We start from the raw sequence: 18,166 nt of genomic DNA on the forward strand, positions 1-18,166 counted from the left end.
CCCAACTCTTACCTGCCAGGTGAGATACTATGATCAGGAAGGTGCTTCTCCCAGGGCAAGGCTCACCCAATGCACTCTGGGTGTGCTGCTCCTACGATTTCCCCAAATGTGGGACACTTGATTACATAATTTGTGTTTCCTCTGGTCGGCTCTCGTATAATTCAGATCTCTTTGTCTCAGGTCTCTCTCCAGCCTAGTTTGCTGTCTGTTTCCACTTCTCTTTTCTTGAGCCGCTCCCTTCTATGCCCATGTGCACTATCCTGACTTCCCCGTCTGCTTACTTTGTGCCTTCCAACGCACAATGCAAACTACAGGTAGTGCTGCAGGGCCCACACCCTTTTACTTGCTTTACAGAGCAGCTCTGGAGCTGTTACAGTGCCCAGCTGCTGCAAGAAATCAGCTTGAATGCTTCAGGGGCTGGGGCATAGCCAACATGAGCCCCACACCGAAGGAGGGTGGAGGTGTTTAATGCGAACTAGGGGTCATCCAAGCGCCGCAAAAGGCCGCCATGCCCTGCACACCCCTTTTTTATTTTCATATGCAGACGAGGGTTGAAGCCAACTTTGACCCACTGCTTGGATGACATCACCATATGCAAATCCGTCTGCTGCAGGCCTTCCCCCAGGAATGCTTGCACTAGTAGTTGCATTTGGTTTGTTGTTTGGGGGTGCTTCAGTATTAGGCAGCCTTCTGCCCTCCCATGTTCATCTGAAAATATGTGTTCTCCCTGCAGTTATTGTCCCCAGATGAGAGTTCCCTTGTGCTGCCTCAGTTGAATCTCCTTTACTTGACAGAGATGTGCCTGAGCAGCGGCCCTCCCCAGCCCTATCCGAAATCATACTTATTTTGCATAGGAGATACCATGGTCATGAAGATTGTTCTCCCATGGTGAGGTTCATTCATTGCACTCTGGGTATGCTGACCCCTGTGATTTCCCCAAATGTGGGAAACTCGACTGCATTATTTGTGGTAGTGGGGGACTGTGTTTGTGCTTTCCTCTGGTCAGCTCTGGTAAAAGTCAGATTTCTTTGTCTCCGATCTTCCTCTAGCCTTGTTCTTCTTTCGAGAGTTCCCTTGTGCTGCCTCAGTTGGATCTCCTTCACTTGACAGGGAGTGCCCGAGCAGCAATCCTCCACAGCTCTAGCCCAACTCCTACTTACCTGCCAGGTGAGATACTATGATCTTCACTGTTAGGGCAATCAGGATGTGGAATTCCCTGCCAGGGAAGGTGGTAATGGCGGACTCTGTAATTGGATTTAAAAAAGGAATGGATACATTTCTGAATGAAAAAGCTATCCAAGGTTATAATACTTAAAATATCAACATGGTTAATCCGGGGGTAACATGAGTTATAGTAGCTAACTAGTCATAAAACATTATTCAGCAAGTATGTAGAATCATCACAACTTAAAACAGGTTGAACACGATGGGCAATTTGCCTCTATTCAACCTCAAAAACTATGTTGCCATATGTTACTATATTACTATGTTACTGTAGTATACAGAACACCACAATGTAATGAGCAGTGATAGTGAGCACTGATGAGGATACTAGAACTGACACTGAGCAGCAAGATGCAGCACTGGACTATTAGTAATGTACTGTAGTATGCTGAGCACCACAATGCAGCACAAGACAATGAGCAGTGATACTGAGCACTGATGAGGATACTACTGAGAACTGACACTGAGCAGGAGAGACACACTACTAGTATTACTGAGCAGCAATAAGTAACCACTGATACTGAGCACTGATATTGAGATTTCCACTGAGAGAACATAGCCACGTCCTCTCCGCTCTCTCTTCAATGCACGAGTAAAAATGGCGGCAACGCGCAGCTCTTTATATGGAATCCGAATCTCGCGAGAATCCGACAGCGGGATGATGACATTTTCCCTTGTTCAGGTTTTCCGAGTCAGGCGGGAACAACCGAGCCTGCCTCGGACCAGTGTAAACCACGTGGAGTTCGTCGGGAATTCGGTTCTCGGAGAACCGAACCCGCTCCTCTATATATACTATATTACTATGTTACTGTAGTATACAGAACACCACAATGCAATGAGCAGTGATAGTGAGCACTGATGAGGATACTAGAACTGACACTGAGCAGCAAGATGCAGCACTGGACTATTAGTAATGTACTGTAGTATGCTGAGCACCACAATGCAGCACAAGACAATGAGCAGTGATACTGAGCACTGATGAGGATACTACTGAGAACTGACACTGAGCAGGAGAGACACACTACTAGTATTACTGAGCAGCAATAAGTAACCACTGATACTGAGCACTGATATTGAGATTTCCACTGAGAGAACATAGCCACGTCCTCTCCGCTCTCTCTTCAATGCACGAGTAAAAATGGCAGCAACGCGCAGCTCTTTATATGGAATCCGAATCTCGCGAGAATCCGACAGCGGGATGATGACATTTTCCCTTGTTCAGGTTTTCCGAGTCAGGCGGGAACAACCGAGCCAGCCTCGGACCAGTGTAAACCACGTGGAGTTCGTGGGGAATTCGGTTCTCGGAGAACCGAACCCGCTCCTCTCTACCTTATACCCATCAATTTTTTTATTTTCAATCTAAGCCCCTGCAGTTTTCTGTAAGCATCTGCTTCGCTATGATGATCAACAAGTCACAAGGGCAAACACTCAGGGTTTGAGGCGTAGATCTTAGGACCAGCTGCTACAAGCATGGCAGAGGTGTCACTATCACTGGTGACACCCAGAGAGGTGGCGAGGGAGATTGTAATGCAGTGCGCGCAGATAAGCAGCGCAATGGTAAAAAGGAGGCATGGTTTCATAGGTAGGGGCGTGGCCTGGTGGCCTGAATCTACATTTTGTTGCTCCGGGTGTCCCGGGGGTTGGGGGCTGCACCCGGGGACTAGTGTGTGAGCGGTGCTGGCTCCTGCACAGTGACAGGGCATGGCCACCCAGCATGACGCCTCCCTTCTTGACCATGCTGTAATTGCAGTCGCACTGCAGTTCAGCGTGATCATAAAAAATGGTGTAGGCTCCTGCTGGTGCAGACTGTATGTGCGCGCAGGAAGCCGCCACCATTTTTGTGATCACAGCTGCTGAATGTGATGTCATACAGCCGCTGTGACCACGCCCCCTGTGTCTCCTCCGTTGCAGACCCCATTTTGAAGCCTTGCCCCCGCACCGCTCCATCCCTGACTTGGAAATGGAGTGTTGCTGACCCACCTCTCCCCCCCTTCCCCGCCCCGATTGACAGGCAGAGGCGATCACATTCTCTGCGGGGTGCCGCAGAAAATGCAGGCACATGCGTATGCTCTTAGCAATTTTTGCAGTTGGATCGCTTATTGTGATTGCAATCCAACCTGAATCAGGCCCTATTACCTATCACAATGCGCTGCGGGCAGTACAAAATTGGGTTAATATAGGAGAAAAAACCCCAGACCTGTGCTCCTTAACTGTACCTGGTGGCTAGTGGAGCGGCTGCCCAGTAATCAGTGTCCACCGCAGTGCGCACACGGCCCACCCCCTACGGCCTCGCTCCCCTTCATCAGCGGCCTCGTGATCCGGAAGGGTGGTGTGTGTGTGACTGACCTTAGGATGAAACCGGAGCCTCCGCTGCAGTGACCCAGCAACCAGGGCACGGGAGTATACAGCGCCGCTGGGAGTGATGAAGCTGCAGTAAAGATGTCTATTAGACCTAGCCTGCTGCAGCCCTTGTAGATTCTCATAAAACAAGTTCTTCTTTTCTTGTCAAAATGAATAGCTAAGAATAGGTTGCCTGAGGCAGGCCCCTGTTAATTGGCCTGCTACTGAAGGCACCAACTACAAACTGAGCTCCCTGTTCATGGAAGCGGGGTTATAGAGGAGAATGCACTGAGCTTCTTGGGAACAGTCAAAAGCTTTGAGCCGGTTGGTGCCTCAGATCAAGATCCTACTCTACACCCCAATGTGAATCCTTGTGGAGTCCAGTGTACCCCACAGAAGAAATTAATGTGTCACACCCATTGGCAGCAACCTTAGAATAGCTGCTGACGGGCACAATTGAGAAAGGAAGGGGGGGGGGGGGACATTTGAATCCAGCACATAGATGCAATTCAAATATGTAATTTGTACCTTCCTATTTTAAAATATAATGGATGAACCTCACCCTGTGAGAACAATCTTCATGATCAAGAGATCTAATATGTAAAATAAGTATGAGTTGGGATAGGGCTGGGGAGGGTGGCAGCTCGGGCAGCCCCTCCCCCGTCAAGTTAAGGAGATTCAACTGAGGAAGCACAAGGGAACTCTCGTCTGGGGACAACAACTGCAGGGAGACCACATCTTTTCAGATGAACATGGGAGGGCGGAAGGCTGCCTAATACTGAAGCACCATCAAATATCAAACCATATCCAACAACTAGTACAAGCATTCCTGGGGGAAGGTCTGCAGCAGACGGATTTGCATACGGTGATGTCATCCAAGCAGTGGGCCAAAGTTGGCTGGAACTCTCATCTGCATATAAAAAGAGAAAAGGGGCATGCAGGGCATGGCGGCCTTTTGCAGTGCTTGGATGACCCCTAGTTCGCATTAAACACCCCCACCCTCCTTTGGTGTGGGGCTCATGTTGGCCATGCCCCATCCCCTGAAGCATTCATGCTGATTTCTTGCAGCAGCTGGGCACTGTAACAGCTCCAGAGCTGCTCTGTAAGGCAAGTAAAAGGGTGTGGGCCCTGCAGCACCACCTGTAGTTCGCATTGTGCGTTGGAAGGCACAAAGTAAGCAGACGGGAGGAGAAGTCAGGATAGTACACAAGGGCATCCTTTTCTCTTAGTCCGTAGAGGATGCTGGGGTCACATTAAGAACCATGGGGTATAGACGGGATCCGCAAGAGACATGGGCACTTTAAGACTTTCAAAGGGTGTGAACTGGCTCCTCCCTCTATGCCCCTCCTCCAGACTCCAGTTATAGGAACTGTGCCCAGGGAGACGGACATTTCGAGGAAAGGATTTATTGTTAAACTAAGGTGAGCATCTTACCAGCTCACACCTTAAGCATGCCGCAGAACGTGGCATTCAACAGAACACAAGCCAACGGCATGAACAATTGCAGCAAAAAGCTGACCAGAACCGTAACACAACATGTGTATAACCACAAGTAATAACTGCAGACACAGTATGGACTGGGACGGGTGCCCAGCATCCTCTACGTACTAAGAGAAAAGGATTTACCGGTAGGTATTAAAATCCTATTTTCTCATACGACCTAGAGGATGCTGGGGTCACATTAAGAACCATGGGGTTATACCAAAGCTCTTGAACGGGTGGGAGAGTGCGTACGACTCTGCAGCACCGAATGACCCAACTTGAGGTTATCATCAGCCAAGGTATCAAACTTGTAAAACTTAGCAAAAGTGTTTACTAAATAGCTGCTCGGCAAAGTTGCAATGCCGAGACTCCCCGACCAGCTGCCCAGGATGAACCCACCTTTCTAGTAGAATGGGTCTTCACCTAATTCAGTAACGGCAATCCTGCCGTGGAATGAGCATGCTGAATCTTACCACAGATCCAGCGCATAATGGTCTGCATGGAAGCAGGACACCCAATCATGTTGGGAGCATACAGGACAAACAGAGCCTCTGTTTTCCTAATCTGAACCGTTCTGGTGACATAAATTTTCAAAGTTCTGACCACAGCCAGAGACTTTGACTCAACGAAGGTGTCAGTGGCCAAAGGCACCATGTGGAAAGATGAACCACCTTCGGCAGAAATTGTTGACGTGTCCTCAATTCTGCTCTATCTTCTTGTGATACTGCATGGTTTGTACTGTTTTCCATGTGCTCCCAGATCTTTCAAGCAAGTAGCATGGTCAAGAAAGTTCTGTTTGAAAAGAAACAAACATTTACTGTCATTGTTATGCAAATAAACTTACATTAAAGCTAACAAGAAAGCACACTCGTTCTGTCTTTAAACTGATAAAAGAAACCCCAATAATATGGGGCATGCAAAAATTGAGATAAAACTCAGTTTTGCTCCTCTCCACGGAAATCTTTAATAAAAGGCGAAATATTTGTTAGTTCTGAAGAGAAACCAGAGCATGACCAAGATTCCACCTGTCGCCTGAGTGCCATGCCAGCAGTTCTCATTCAGCTCAAAGTGAGCACCCAATTTGAATGAAAGAAAGCAGATTTCTCACCAGGCTTCCCCTTGCTATAAACATGGTTTGTACTCTTTTCCATGTTCTCCCAGATCTTTCAAGCAATTAGTATAGTCAAGAAAGTTCTGTTTGAAAAGAAACAAACATTTACTGTCATTTCTACGCAAATGAGCTTACATTAAAGCACACTCGTTCTATCTTTAAACTGATAAAAGAAACCCCAATAAGACGGGGCATGCAAAAATTTAGATAAAACTCAGTTTTGCTCCTCTCCACGGAAATCTTTAGTAAAAGGCGAAAGATTTGTTCGTTCTGAAGAGAAACCAGAGCATGACCAAGATTCCACCTGTCGCCTGAGTGCCATGCCAGCAGTCCTCATTCAGCTCAAAGTGAGCACCCAATTTGAAAGAAAGAAAGCAGATTTCTCACCAGGCTTCCCCTTGCTATAAGCATGGTTTGTACTCTTTTTCATGTGCTCCCAGATCTTTCAAGCAATTAGTATGGTCAAGAAAGTTCTGCTTGAAAAGAAACAGACATTTATTGTCATTGTTATGCAAATAAACTTACATTAAAGCTAACAAGAAAGCACACTCGTTCTGTCTTTAATCCGATAAAAGAAACCCCAATAATATGGGGCATGCAAAAATTGAGATAAAACTCAGTTTTGCTCCTCTCCACGGAAATCTTTAGTAAAAGGCGAAAGATTTGTTCGTTCTGAAGAGAAACCAGAGCATGACCAAGATTCCACCTGTCGCCTGAGTGCCGTGCCAGCAGTCCTCATTCAGATCAAAGTGAGCGCCCAATTTGAAAGAAAGCAGATTTCTCACCTGTCTTCTCCTTGCTATAAGCATGGTTTGTACTGTATTCCTTGTGCTCCCAGATCTTTCAAGCAAGTAGCATGGTCAAGAAAGTTCTGTTTGAAAAGAAACAAACATTTACTGTCATTTCTATGCAAATGAGCTTACATTAAAGCACACTCATTCTATCTTTAAACCGATAAAAGAAACCCCAAAAAGATGGGGCATGCAAAAATTGAGATAAAACTCGGTTTTGCTCCTCTCCACGGAAATCTTTAGTAAAAGGCGAAAGATTTGTTCGTTCTGAAGAGAAACCAGAGCATGACCAAGATTTTTATCTGAAAATATGTGTTCTCCCTGCAGTTGTTGTCCCCAGATGAGAGTTCCCTTGTGCTGCCTCAGTTGAATCTCCTTTACTTGACAGGGGGATGCTCGAGCAGCGACCCTCCCCAGCTCTAGCCCAACTCCTACTTACCTGCCAGGTGAGATACTATGATCATGAAGGTGCTTCTCCCAGGGCAAGGCTCACCCATTGCACTCTGGGTGTGCTGCTTCTGCGATTTCCCCAAATGTGGGAAACTTGACTGCATAATTTGTGTTTCCCCTGGTCGGCTCTCGTATAATTCAGATCTCTTTGTCTCAGGTCTCTCTCCAGCCTAGTTTGCTGTCTGTTTCCACTTCTCTTTTCTTGAGCCGCTCCCTTCTATGCCCTTGCGCACTATCCTGACTTCTCCCGTCTGCTTACTTCGTGCCTTCCAACGCACAATGCAAACTACAGGTAGTGCTGCAGGGCCCACACCCTTTTACTTGCCTTACAGAGCAGCTCTGGAGCAGTTACAGTGCCCAGCTGCTGCAAGAAATCAGCTTGAATGCTTCAGGGGCTGGGGCATAGCCAACATGAGCCCCACACCGAAGGAGGGTGGAGGTGTGTAATGCGAACTAGGGGTCATCCAAGCGCCGCAAAAGGCCGCCATGCCCTGCACGCCCCTTTTCTCTTTTCATATGCAGACGAGGGTTGAAGCCAACTTTGACCCACTGCTTGGATGGCATCACCATATGCAAATCCATCTGCTGCAGGCCTTCCCCCAGGAATGCTTGCACTAGTTGTTGCATTTGGTTTGTTGTTTGGGGGTGCTTCAGTATTAGGCAGCCTTCTGCCCTCCCATGTTCATCTGAAAATATGTGTTCTCCCTGCAGTTGTTGTCCCCAGATGAGAGTTCCCTTGTGCTGCCTCAGTTGAATCTCCTTTACTTGACAGAGATGTGCCTGAGCAGCGGCCCTCCCCAGCCCTATCCCAAATCATACTTATTTTGCATAGGAGAGACCATGGTCTTGAAGATTGTTCTCCCAGGGTGAGGTTCATTCATTGCATTCTGGGTATGCTGACCCCTGTGATTTCCCCAAATGTGGGAAACTCAACTGCATTATTTGTGGTAGTGGGGGACTGTGTTTGTGCTTTCCTCTGGTCAGCTCTTTTAAAAGTCAGATTTCTTTGTTTCAGTTCTTCCTCTAGCCTTGTTCTTCTTTCGAGAGTTCCCTTGTGCTGCCTCAGTTGGTTCTCCTTCACTTGACAGGGGGGTGCCCGAGCAGCGACCCTCCCCAGCTCTAGCCCAACTTCTACTTACCTGCCAGGTGAGATACTATAATCATGAAGGTGCTTCTCCCAGGGCAAGGCTCACCCATTGCACTCTGGATGTGCTGCCCCTGCGATTTCCCCAAATGTGGGAAACTTGACTGCATAATTTGTGTTTCCCCTGGTCGGCTCTCGTATAATTCAGATCTCTTTGTCTCAGGTCTCTCTCCAGCCTAGTTTGCTGTCTGTTTCCACTTCTCTTTTCTTAAGCCGCTCCATTCTATGGCCTTGCGCACTATCCTTACTTCTCCCGTCTGCTTACTTTGTGCCTTCCAATGCACAATGCAAACTACAGGTAGTGCTGCAGGGCCCACACCCTTTTACTTGCCGTACAGAGCAGCTCTGGAGCTGTTACAGTGCCCAGCTACTGCAAGAAATCAGCTTGAATGCTTCAGGGGCTGGGGCATAGCCAACATGAGCCCCACACCAAAGGAGTAGGAGGTGTTTAATGCGAACTAGGGGTCATCCAAGCGCCGCAAAAGGCCGCCATGCCCTGCACGCCCCTTTTCTCTTTTTCATATGCAGACGAGGGTTGAAGCCAACTTTGACCCACTGCTTGGATGACATCACCATATGCAAATCCATCTGCTGCAGGCCTTCCCCAAGGAATGCTTGCACTAGTTGTTGCATTTGGTTTGTTGTTTGGGGGTGCTTCAGTATTAGGCAGCCTTCTGCCCTCCCATGTTCATCTGAAAATATGTGTTCTCCCTGCAGTTGTTGTCCCCAGATGAGAGTTCCCTTATGCTGCCTCAGTTGAATCTCCTTTACTTGACAGAGATGTGCCTGAGCAGCGGCCCTCCCCAGCCCTATCCCAAATCATACTTATTTTGCATAGGAGATACCATGGTCATGAAGATTATTCTCCCAGTGTGAGGTTCATTCATTGCATTCTGGGTATGCTGACCCCTGTGATTTCCCCAAATGTGTGAAACTCGACAGCATTATTTGTGGTAGTGGGGGACTGTGTTTGTGTTTTCCTCTGGTCAGCTCAGGTAAAAGTCAGATTTCTTTGTCTCAGATCTTCCTCTAGCCTTGTTCTTCTTTCGAGAATTCCCTTGTGCTGCCTCAGTTGGATCTCCTTCACTTGACAGGGGGGTACCCGAGCAGCGACCCTCCCCAGCTCTAGCCCAACTCCTACTTACCTGCCAGGTGAGATACTATGATCACGTAGGTGCTTCTCCCAGGGCAAGGCTCACCCATTGCACTCTGGGTGTGCTGCTCCTGCGATTTCCCCAAATGTGGGAAACTTGACTGCATAATTTGTGTTTCCCCTGGTCGGCTCTCGTATAATTCAGATCTCTTTGTCTCAGGTCTCTCTCCAGCCTAGTTTGCTGTCTGTTTCCACTTCTCTATTCTTAAGTGCCTTCCAATGCACAATGCAAACTACAGGTAGTGCTGCAGGGCCCACACCCTTTTACTTGCCGTACAGAGCAGCTCTGGAGCTGTTACAGTGCCCAGCTGCTGCAAGAAATCAGCTTGAATGCTTCAGGGGCTGGGGCATAGCCAACATGAGCCCCACACCGAAGGAGGGTGGGGGTGTTTAATGCGAACTAAGGGTCATCCAAGCGCCGCAAAAGGCCGCCATGCCCTGCATACCCCTTTTCTCTTTTCATATGCAGATGAGGGTTCCAGCCAACTTTGGCCCACTGCTTGGATGACATCACCGTATGCAAATCCGTCTTCTGCAGAACTTCCCCCAGGAATGCTTGTACTAGTTGTTGCATTTGGTTTGTTGTTTGGGGGTGCTTCAGTATTAGGCAGCCTTCTGCCCTCCCATGTTCATCTGAAAATATGTGTTCTCCCTGCAGTTGTTGTCCCCAGATGGGAGTTCCCTTGTGCTGCCTCAGTTGAATCTCCTTTACTTGACAGAGATGTGCCTGAGCAGCGGCCCTCCCCAGCCCTATCCCAAATCATAGTTATTTTGCATAGGAGATACCATGGTCATGAAGATTGTTCTCCGAGGGTGAGGTTCATTCATTGCATTTTGGGTATGCTGATCCCTGTGATTTCCCCAAATGTGGGAAACTCGACTGCATTATTTGTGGTAGTGGGGGACTGTGTTTGTGCTTTCCTCTGGTCAGCTCTGGTAAAAGTCAGATTTCTTTGTCTCAGATTTTCCTCTAGCCTTGTTCTTCTTTCGAGAGTTCCCTTGTGCTGCCTCAGTTGGATCTCCTTCACTTGACAGGGGGGTACCCGAGCAGCAACCCTCCCCAGCTCTAGCCCAACTCCTACTTACCTGCCAGGTGAGATACTATGATCATGAAGGTGCTTCTCCCAGGGCAAGGCTCACCCATTGCACTCTGGGTGTGCTGCTCCTGCGATTTCCCCAAATGTGGGACACTTGACTGCATAATTTGTGTTTCCCCTGGTCGGCTCTCGTATAATTTAGATCTCTTTGTCTCAGGTCTCTCTCCAGCCTAGTTTGCTGCCTGTTTCCACTTCTCTTTTCTTGAGCCGCTCCCTTCTATGCCCTTGCGCACTATCCTGACTTCTCCCGTCTGCTTACTTTGTGCCTTCCAACGCACAATGCGAACTACAGGTAGTGCTGCAGGGCCCACACCCTTTTACTTGCCTTACAGAGCAGCTCTGGAGCTGTTACAGTGCCCAGCTGCTGCAAGAAATCAGCTTGAATACTTCAGGGGCTGGGGCATAGCCAACATGAGCCCCACACCGAAGGAGAATGGAGGTGTTTAATGAGAACTAGGGGTCATCCAAGCGCCGCAAAAGGCCGCCATTCCCTGCATAACCCTTATTCTCTTTTCATATGCAGATGAGGGTTCCAGCCAACTTTGGCCCACTGCTTGGATGACATCACCGTATGCAAATCCGTCTTCTGCAGACCTTCTCCCAGGAATGCTTTTACTAGTTGTTGCATTTGGTTTGTTGTTTGGGGGTGCTTCAGTATTAGGCAGCCTTCTGCCCTCCCATGTTCATCTGAAAATATGTGTTCTCCCTGCAGTTGTTGTCCCCAGATGAGAGTTCCCTTGTGCTGCCTCAGTTGAATCTCCTTTACTTGACAGAGATGTGCCTGAGCAGCGGCCCTCCCCAGCCCTATCCCAAATCATACTTATTTTGCATAGGAGATACCATGGTCATGAAGATTGTTCTCCCAGGGTTTGGTTCATTCATTGCATTCTGGGTATGCTGACCCCTGTGATTTCCCCAAATGTGGGAAACTCAACTGCATTATTTGTGGTAGTGGGGGACTGTGTTTGTGCTTTCCTCTGGTCAGCTCTGGTAAAAGTCAGATTTCTATGTCTCAGATCTTCATCTAGCCTTGTTCTTTTTTCGAGAGTTTCCTTGTGCTGCCTCAGTTGGATCTCCTTCACTTGACAGGGGGGTGCCCGTACAGCGACCCTCCCCAGCTCTAGCCCAACTCTTACCTGCCAGGTGAGATACTATGATCAGGAAGGTGCTTCTCCCAGGGCAAGGCTCACCCAATGCACTTTGGGTGTGCTGCTCCTACGATTTCCCCAAATGTGGGACACTTGATTACATAATTTGTGTTTCCTCTGGTCGGCTCTCATATAATTCAGATCTCTTTGTCTCAGGTCTCTCTCCAGCCTAGTTTGCTGTCTGTTTCCACTTCTTTTTTCTTAAGCCCCTCCCTTCTATACCCTTGTGGACTATCCTGACATCTCCTCCTGTCTGCTTACTTTGTGCCTTCCAATGCACAATGCAAACTACAGGTAGTGCTGCAGGGCCCACACCCTTTTACTTGCCTTACAGAGCAGCTCTGGAGCTGTTACAGTGCCCAGCTGCTGCAAGAAATCAGCTTGAATGCTTCAGGGGCTGGGGCATAGCCAACATGAGCCCCACACCGACGGAGGGTGGAGGTGTTTAATGCAAACTAAGGGTCATCCAAGCACCGCAAAAGGCCGCCATGCCCTGCATACCCCTTTTCTCTTTTCATATGCAGATGAGGGTTCCAGCCAACTTTGGCCCACTGCTTGGATGACATCACCGTATGCAAATCCGTCTTCTGCAGACCTTTTCCCAGGAATGCTTGTACTAGTTGTTGCATTTGGTTTGTTGTTTGGGGGTGCTTCAGTATTAGGCAGCCTTCTGCTCTCCCATTTTCATCTGAAAATATGTGTTCTCCCTGCAGTTGTTGTCCCCAGATGAGAGTTCCCTTGTGCTGCCTCAGTTGAATCTCCTTTACTTGACAGAGATGTGCCTGAGCAGCGGCCCTCCCCAGCCCTATCCCAAATCATACTTATTTTGCATAGGAGATACCATTATCATGAAGATTGTTCTCCCAGGGTGAGGTTCATTCATTGCATTCTGGGTATGCTGACCCCTGTGATTTCCCCAAATGTGGGAAACTCGACTGCATTATTTGTTGTAGTGGGGGACTGTGTTTGTGCTTTCCTCTGGTCAGCTCTGGTAAAAGTCAGATTTCTATGTCTCAGATCTTCATCTAGCCTTGTTCTTTTTTCGAGAGTTTCCTTGTGCTGCCTCAGTTGGATCTCCTTCACTTGACAGGGGGGTGCCCGTACAGCGACCCTCCCCAGCTCTAGCCCAACTCTTACCTGCCAGGTGAGATACTATGATCAGGAAGGTGCTTCTCCCAGGGCAAGGCTCACCCAATGCACTTTGGGTGTGCTGCTCCTACGATTTCCCCAAATGTGGGACACTTGATTACATAATTTGTGTTTCCTCTGGTCGGCTCTCGTATAATTCAGATCTCTTTGTCTCAGGTCTCTCTCCAGCCTAGTTTGCTGTCTGTTTCCACTTCTCTTTTCTTGAGCCGCTCCCTTCTATGCCCTTGTGCACTATCCTGACTTCCCCGTCTGCTTACTTTGTGCCTTCCAACGCACAATGCAAACTACAGGTAGTGCTGCAGGGCCCACACCCTTTTACTTGCTTTACAGAGCAGCTCTGGAGCTGTTACAGTGCCCAGCTGCTGCAAGAAATCAGCTTGAATGCTTCAGGGGCTGGGGCATAGCCAACATGAGCCCCACACCGAAGGAGGGTGGAGGTGTTTAATGCGAACTAGGGGTCATCCAAGCGCCGCAAAAGGCCGCCATGCCCTGCACACCCCTTTTTTTTTTTCATATGCAGATGAGGGTTGAAGCCAACTTTGACCCACTGCTTGGATGACATCACCATATGCAAATCCGTCTGCTGCAGGCCTTCCCCCAGGAATGCTTGCACTAGTAGTTGCATTTGGTTTGTTGTTTGGGGGTGCTTCAGTATTAGGCAGCCTTCTGCCCTCCCATGTTCATCTGAAAATATGTGTTCTCCCTGCAGTTATTGTCCCCAGATGAGAGTTCCCTTGTGCTGCCTCAGTTGAATCTCCTTTACTTGACAGAGATGTGCCTGAGCAGCGGCCCTCCCCAGCCCTATCCCAAATCATACTTATTTTGCATAGGAGATACCATGGTCATGAAGATTGTTCTCCCATGGTGAGGTTCATTCATTGCACTCTGGGTATGCTGACCCCTGTGATTTCCCCAAATGTGGGAAACTCGACTGCATTATTTGTGGTAGTGGGGGACTGTGTTTGTGCTTTCCTCTGGTCAGCTCTGGTAAAAGTCAGATTTCTTTGTCTCCGATCTTCCTCTAGCCTTGTTCTTCTTTCGAGAGTTCCCTTGTGCTGCCTCAGTTGGATCTCCTTCACTTGACAGGGAGTGCCCGAGCAGCAATCCTCCACAGCTCTAGCCCAACTCCTACTTACCTGCCAGGTGAGATACTATGATCTTCACTGTTAGGGCAATCAGGATGTGGAATTCCCTGCCAGGGAAGGTGGTAATGGCGGACTCTGTAATTGGATTTAAAAAAGGAATGGATACATTTCTGAATGAAAAAGCTATCCAAGGTTATAATACTTAAAATATCAACATGGTTAATCCGGGGGTAACATGAGTTATAGTAGCTAACTAGTCATAAAACATTATTCAGCAAGTATGTAGAATCATCACAACTTAAAACATGTTGAACACGATGGGCAATTTGCCTCTATTCAACCTCAAAAACTATGTTACCATATGTTACTATATTACTATGTTACTGTAGTATACAGAACACCACAATGTAATGAGCAGTGATAGTGAGCACTGATGAGGATACTAGAACTGACACTGAGCAGCAAGATGCAGCACTGGACTATTAGTAATGTACTGTAGTATGCTGAGCACCACAATGCAGCACAAGACAATGAGCAGTGATACTGAGCACTGATGAGGATACTACTGAGAACTGACACTGAGCAGGAGAGACACACTACTAGTATTACTGAGCAGCAATAAGTAACCACTGATACTGAGCACTGATATTGAGATTTCCACTGAGAGAACATAGCCACGTCCTCTCCGCTCTCTCTTCAATGCACGAGTAAAAATGGCGGCAACGCGCAGCTCTTTATATGGAATCCGAATCTCGCGAGAATCCGACAGCGGGATGATGACATTTTCCCTTGTTCAGGTTTTCCGAGTCAGGCGGGAACAACCGAGCCTGCCTCGGACCAGTGTAAACCACGTGGAGTTCGTCGGGAATTCGGTTCTCGGAGAACCGAACCCGCTCCTCTATATATACTATATTACTATGTTACTGTAGTATACAGAACACCACAATGCAATGAGCAGTGATAGTGAGCACTGATGAGGATACTAGAACTGACACTGAGCAGCAAGATGCAGCACTGGACTATTAGTAATGTACTGTAGTATGCTGAGCACCACAATGCAGCACAAGACAATGAGCAGTGATACTGAGCACTGATGAGGATACTACTGAGAACTGACACTGAGCAGGAGAGACACACTACTAGTATTACTGAGCAGCAATAAGTAACCACTGATACTGAGCACTGATATTGAGATTTCCACTGAGAGAACATAGCCACGTCCTCTCCGCTCTCTCTTCAATGCACGATTAAAAATGGCAGCAACGCGCAGCTCTTTATATGGAATCCGAATCTCACGAGAATCTGACAGCGGGATGATGACATTTTCCCTTGTTCAGGTTTTCCGAGTCAGGCGGGAACAACCGAGCCTGCCTCGGACCAGTGTAAACCACGTGGAGTTCGTGGGGAATTCGGTTCTCGGAGAACCGAACCCGCTCCTCTCTACCTTATACCCATCAATTTTTTTTATTTTCAATCTAAGCCCCTGCAGTTTTCTGTAAGCATCTGCTTCGCTATGATGATCAACAAGTCACAAGGGCAAACACTCAGGGCTTGAGGCGTAGATCTTAGGACCAGCTGCTACAAGCATGGCAGAGGTGTCACTATCACTGGTGACACCCAGAGAGGTGGCGAGGGAGATTGTAATGCAGTGCGCGCAGATAAACAGCGCAATGGTAAAAAGGAGGCATGGTTTCATAGGTAGGGGCGTGGCCTGGTGGCCTGAATCTACATTTTGTTGCTCCGGGTGTCCCGGGGGTTGGGGGCTGCACCCGGGGACTAGTGTGTGAGCGGTGCTGGCTCCTGCACAGTGACAGGGCATGGCCACCCAGCATGACGCCTCCCTTCTTGACCATGCTGTAATTGCAGTCGCACTGCAGTTCAGCGTGATCATAAAAAATGGTGTAGGCTCCTGCTGGTGCAGACTGTAGAGAAAAGCTGCTGTGACCACGCCCCCTGTGTCTCCTCCATTGCAGACCCCATTTTGAAGCCTTGCCCCCGGACTAAGAGAAAAGAATGCCCTTGCGCACTATCCTGACTTCTCCTCCCGTCTGCTTAATTTGTGCCTTCCAACGCACAATGCGAACAACAGGTGGTGCTGCAGGGCCCACACCCTTTTACTTGCCTTACAGAACAGCTCTGGAGCTGTTACAGTGCCCAGCTGCTGCAAGAAATCAGCTTGAATGCATCAGGGGATGGGGCATGGCCAACATGAGCCCCACACCAAAGGAGGGTGGGGGTGTTTAATGCGAACTAGGGGTCATCCAAGCACTGCAAAAGGCCGCCATGCCCTGCATGCCCCTTTTCTCTTTTCATATGCAGATGAGGGTTCCAGTCAACTTTGGCCCACTGCTTGGATAACATCACCGTATGCAAATCCGTCTGCTGCAGACCATCCCCCAGGAGTGCTTGTACTAGTTGTTGCATATGGGCCCTCATTCCGAGTCGTTCGCTCTGTAAATTTCATCGCATCGCAGTGAAATTCTGCTTAGTACGCATGCGCAATATTCGCACTGCGACTGCGCCAAGTAATTTTACAATGAAGAAAGTATTTTTACTCACGGCTTTTTCTTCGCTCCGGCGATCGTAATGTGATTGACAGGAAATGGGTGTTACTGGGCGGAAACAGGCCGTTTTATGGGCGTGTGGGAAAAAACGCTACAGTTTCCGGAAAAAACGCAGGAGTGGCCGGAGAAACGGGGGAGTGTCTGGGCGAACTCTGGGAGTGTTTGTGACGTCAAACCAGGAACGACAAGCACTGAACTGATCGCAGATGCCGAGTAAGTCTGAAGCTACTCTGAAACTGCTAAGTAGTTTGTAATCGCAATATTGCGAATACATCGGTCGCAATTTTAAGAAGCTAAGATTCACTCCCAGTAGGCGGCGGCTTAGCGTGTGTAACTCTGCTAAAATCGCCTTGCGAGCGATCAACTCGGAATGAGGGCCATGGTTTGATATTTGATGGTGCTTCAGTATTAGGCAGCCTTCCGCCCTCCCATGTTCATCTGAAAAGATGTGGTCTCCCTGCAGTTGTTGTCCCCAGATGAGAGTTCCCTTGTGCTGCCTCAGTTGAATCTCCTTTACTTGACAGAGATGTGCCTGAGCAGCGGCCCTCACCAGCCCTATCCCAAATCATACTTATTTTGCATAGGAGATACCATGGTCATGAAGATTGTTCTCCCAGGGTGAGGTTCATTCATTGCATTCTGGGTATGCTGACACCTGTGATTTTCCCAAATGTGGGAAACTCGACTGCATTATTTGTGGTAGTGGGGGACTGTGTTTGTGCTTTCCTCTGGTCAGCTCTGGTAAAAGTCAGATTTCTTTGTCTCAGATCTTCCTCTAGCCTTGTTCTTTTTTTGAGAGTTTCCTTGTGCTGCCTCAGTTTGATCTCCTTCACTTGACAGGGGGGTACCCGAGCAGCGACCCTCCCCAGCTCTAGCCCAACTCCTACATACCTGCCAGGTGAGATACTATGATCATGAAGGTGCTTCTCCCAGGGCAAGGCTCACCCATTGCACTCTGGGTGTATTAAAATTGGATAAATATTAATATTATTATCCCAAACTGCAGTGAAACATAAAGGTTAAAATCACAGAACTAACATACATGTGCATAAGAAGAATAAAGAGATGTGAAAAAAAGGTTTAAAAAGCGTGTCCGTGTGTGATTATTTTTGAAGGCACAACCCTGGCGGGGTTGTTTATATAGATATATATGTTGCTAATAATCACTTTCTAGCGTAATGTTATTAAATAGCTGTTAGTATCTATGTCGTCAGGTACCACTGGGTCGTATCCTATATACTCCTGTGGGAAACTTGACTGCATAATTTGTGTTTCCCCTGGTCGGCTCTCGTATAATTCAGATCTCTTTGTCTCAGGTCTCTCTCCAGCCTAGTTTGCTGTCTGTTTCCACTTCTCTTTTCTTGAGCCGCTGCCTTCTATGCCCTTGTGCACTCTCCTGACTTCTCCTGTCTGCTTACTTTGTGCCTT

At 48.1% G+C, this 18,166-nt stretch overlaps 18 non-coding genes and 1 pseudogene across 18 annotated transcripts; 15 read left to right on the forward strand and 4 right to left on the reverse strand.

The window, feature by feature from the left end:
* The first annotated feature begins 4 nt into the window (after positions 1 to 4).
* Positions 5 to 167, forward strand: LOC135006864 (U1 spliceosomal RNA). Its single transcript, XR_010206936.1, has one exon. It is a non-coding gene; the product is annotated as a U1 spliceosomal RNA (small nuclear RNA).
* Positions 168 to 837: 670 nt separating this feature from the next.
* LOC135007040 (U1 spliceosomal RNA) lies at positions 838 to 1,001 on the forward strand. Its single transcript, XR_010207097.1, has one exon. It is a non-coding gene; the product is annotated as a U1 spliceosomal RNA (small nuclear RNA).
* A 4,940-nt stretch (positions 1,002 to 5,941) lies between these two features.
* On the reverse strand, positions 5,942 to 6,057 carry LOC135006946 (U5 spliceosomal RNA). Its single transcript, XR_010207009.1, has one exon. It is a non-coding gene; the product is annotated as a U5 spliceosomal RNA (small nuclear RNA).
* A 274-nt stretch (positions 6,058 to 6,331) lies between these two features.
* On the reverse strand, positions 6,332 to 6,447 carry LOC135006907 (U5 spliceosomal RNA). The gene has a single exon (XR_010206972.1). It is a non-coding gene; the product is annotated as a U5 spliceosomal RNA (small nuclear RNA).
* Positions 6,448 to 6,733: 286 nt separating this feature from the next.
* On the reverse strand, positions 6,734 to 6,849 carry LOC135006887 (U5 spliceosomal RNA). Its single transcript, XR_010206953.1, has one exon. It is a non-coding gene; the product is annotated as a U5 spliceosomal RNA (small nuclear RNA).
* A 270-nt stretch (positions 6,850 to 7,119) lies between these two features.
* Positions 7,120 to 7,235, reverse strand: LOC135006896 (U5 spliceosomal RNA). Its single transcript, XR_010206961.1, has one exon. It is a non-coding gene; the product is annotated as a U5 spliceosomal RNA (small nuclear RNA).
* A 144-nt stretch (positions 7,236 to 7,379) lies between these two features.
* LOC135007315 (U1 spliceosomal RNA) lies at positions 7,380 to 7,542 on the forward strand. The gene has a single exon (XR_010207358.1). It is a non-coding gene; the product is annotated as a U1 spliceosomal RNA (small nuclear RNA).
* Positions 7,543 to 8,213: 671 nt separating this feature from the next.
* On the forward strand, positions 8,214 to 8,377 carry LOC135006991 (U1 spliceosomal RNA). Its single transcript, XR_010207052.1, has one exon. It is a non-coding gene; the product is annotated as a U1 spliceosomal RNA (small nuclear RNA).
* A 152-nt stretch (positions 8,378 to 8,529) lies between these two features.
* LOC135007408 (U1 spliceosomal RNA) lies at positions 8,530 to 8,692 on the forward strand. Its single transcript, XR_010207411.1, has one exon. It is a non-coding gene; the product is annotated as a U1 spliceosomal RNA (small nuclear RNA).
* Positions 8,693 to 9,363: 671 nt separating this feature from the next.
* Positions 9,364 to 9,527, forward strand: LOC135007196 (U1 spliceosomal RNA). The gene has a single exon (XR_010207248.1). It is a non-coding gene; the product is annotated as a U1 spliceosomal RNA (small nuclear RNA).
* Positions 9,528 to 9,679: 152 nt separating this feature from the next.
* LOC135007333 (U1 spliceosomal RNA) lies at positions 9,680 to 9,842 on the forward strand. The gene has a single exon (XR_010207375.1). It is a non-coding gene; the product is annotated as a U1 spliceosomal RNA (small nuclear RNA).
* A 615-nt stretch (positions 9,843 to 10,457) lies between these two features.
* LOC135007085 (U1 spliceosomal RNA) lies at positions 10,458 to 10,621 on the forward strand. The gene has a single exon (XR_010207141.1). It is a non-coding gene; the product is annotated as a U1 spliceosomal RNA (small nuclear RNA).
* A 152-nt stretch (positions 10,622 to 10,773) lies between these two features.
* On the forward strand, positions 10,774 to 10,915 carry LOC135007338 (U1 spliceosomal RNA; annotated as a pseudogene).
* Positions 10,916 to 11,608: 693 nt separating this feature from the next.
* On the forward strand, positions 11,609 to 11,772 carry LOC135006994 (U1 spliceosomal RNA). Its single transcript, XR_010207055.1, has one exon. It is a non-coding gene; the product is annotated as a U1 spliceosomal RNA (small nuclear RNA).
* Positions 11,773 to 11,920: 148 nt separating this feature from the next.
* LOC135006868 (U1 spliceosomal RNA) lies at positions 11,921 to 12,083 on the forward strand. Its single transcript, XR_010206938.1, has one exon. It is a non-coding gene; the product is annotated as a U1 spliceosomal RNA (small nuclear RNA).
* A 674-nt stretch (positions 12,084 to 12,757) lies between these two features.
* LOC135007050 (U1 spliceosomal RNA) lies at positions 12,758 to 12,921 on the forward strand. The gene has a single exon (XR_010207107.1). It is a non-coding gene; the product is annotated as a U1 spliceosomal RNA (small nuclear RNA).
* Positions 12,922 to 13,069: 148 nt separating this feature from the next.
* Positions 13,070 to 13,232, forward strand: LOC135006863 (U1 spliceosomal RNA). Its single transcript, XR_010206935.1, has one exon. It is a non-coding gene; the product is annotated as a U1 spliceosomal RNA (small nuclear RNA).
* Positions 13,233 to 13,902: 670 nt separating this feature from the next.
* LOC135007041 (U1 spliceosomal RNA) lies at positions 13,903 to 14,066 on the forward strand. Its single transcript, XR_010207098.1, has one exon. It is a non-coding gene; the product is annotated as a U1 spliceosomal RNA (small nuclear RNA).
* Positions 14,067 to 17,305: 3,239 nt separating this feature from the next.
* LOC135007068 (U1 spliceosomal RNA) lies at positions 17,306 to 17,469 on the forward strand. The gene has a single exon (XR_010207125.1). It is a non-coding gene; the product is annotated as a U1 spliceosomal RNA (small nuclear RNA).
* The last annotated feature ends 697 nt before the right edge of the window (positions 17,470 to 18,166 follow it).

This window comes from Pseudophryne corroboree, unplaced genomic scaffold (genome assembly GCF_028390025.1).
Source record: "Pseudophryne corroboree isolate aPseCor3 unplaced genomic scaffold, aPseCor3.hap2 scaffold_218, whole genome shotgun sequence".
NCBI lineage: Eukaryota > Metazoa > Chordata > Amphibia > Anura > Myobatrachidae > Pseudophryne > Pseudophryne corroboree.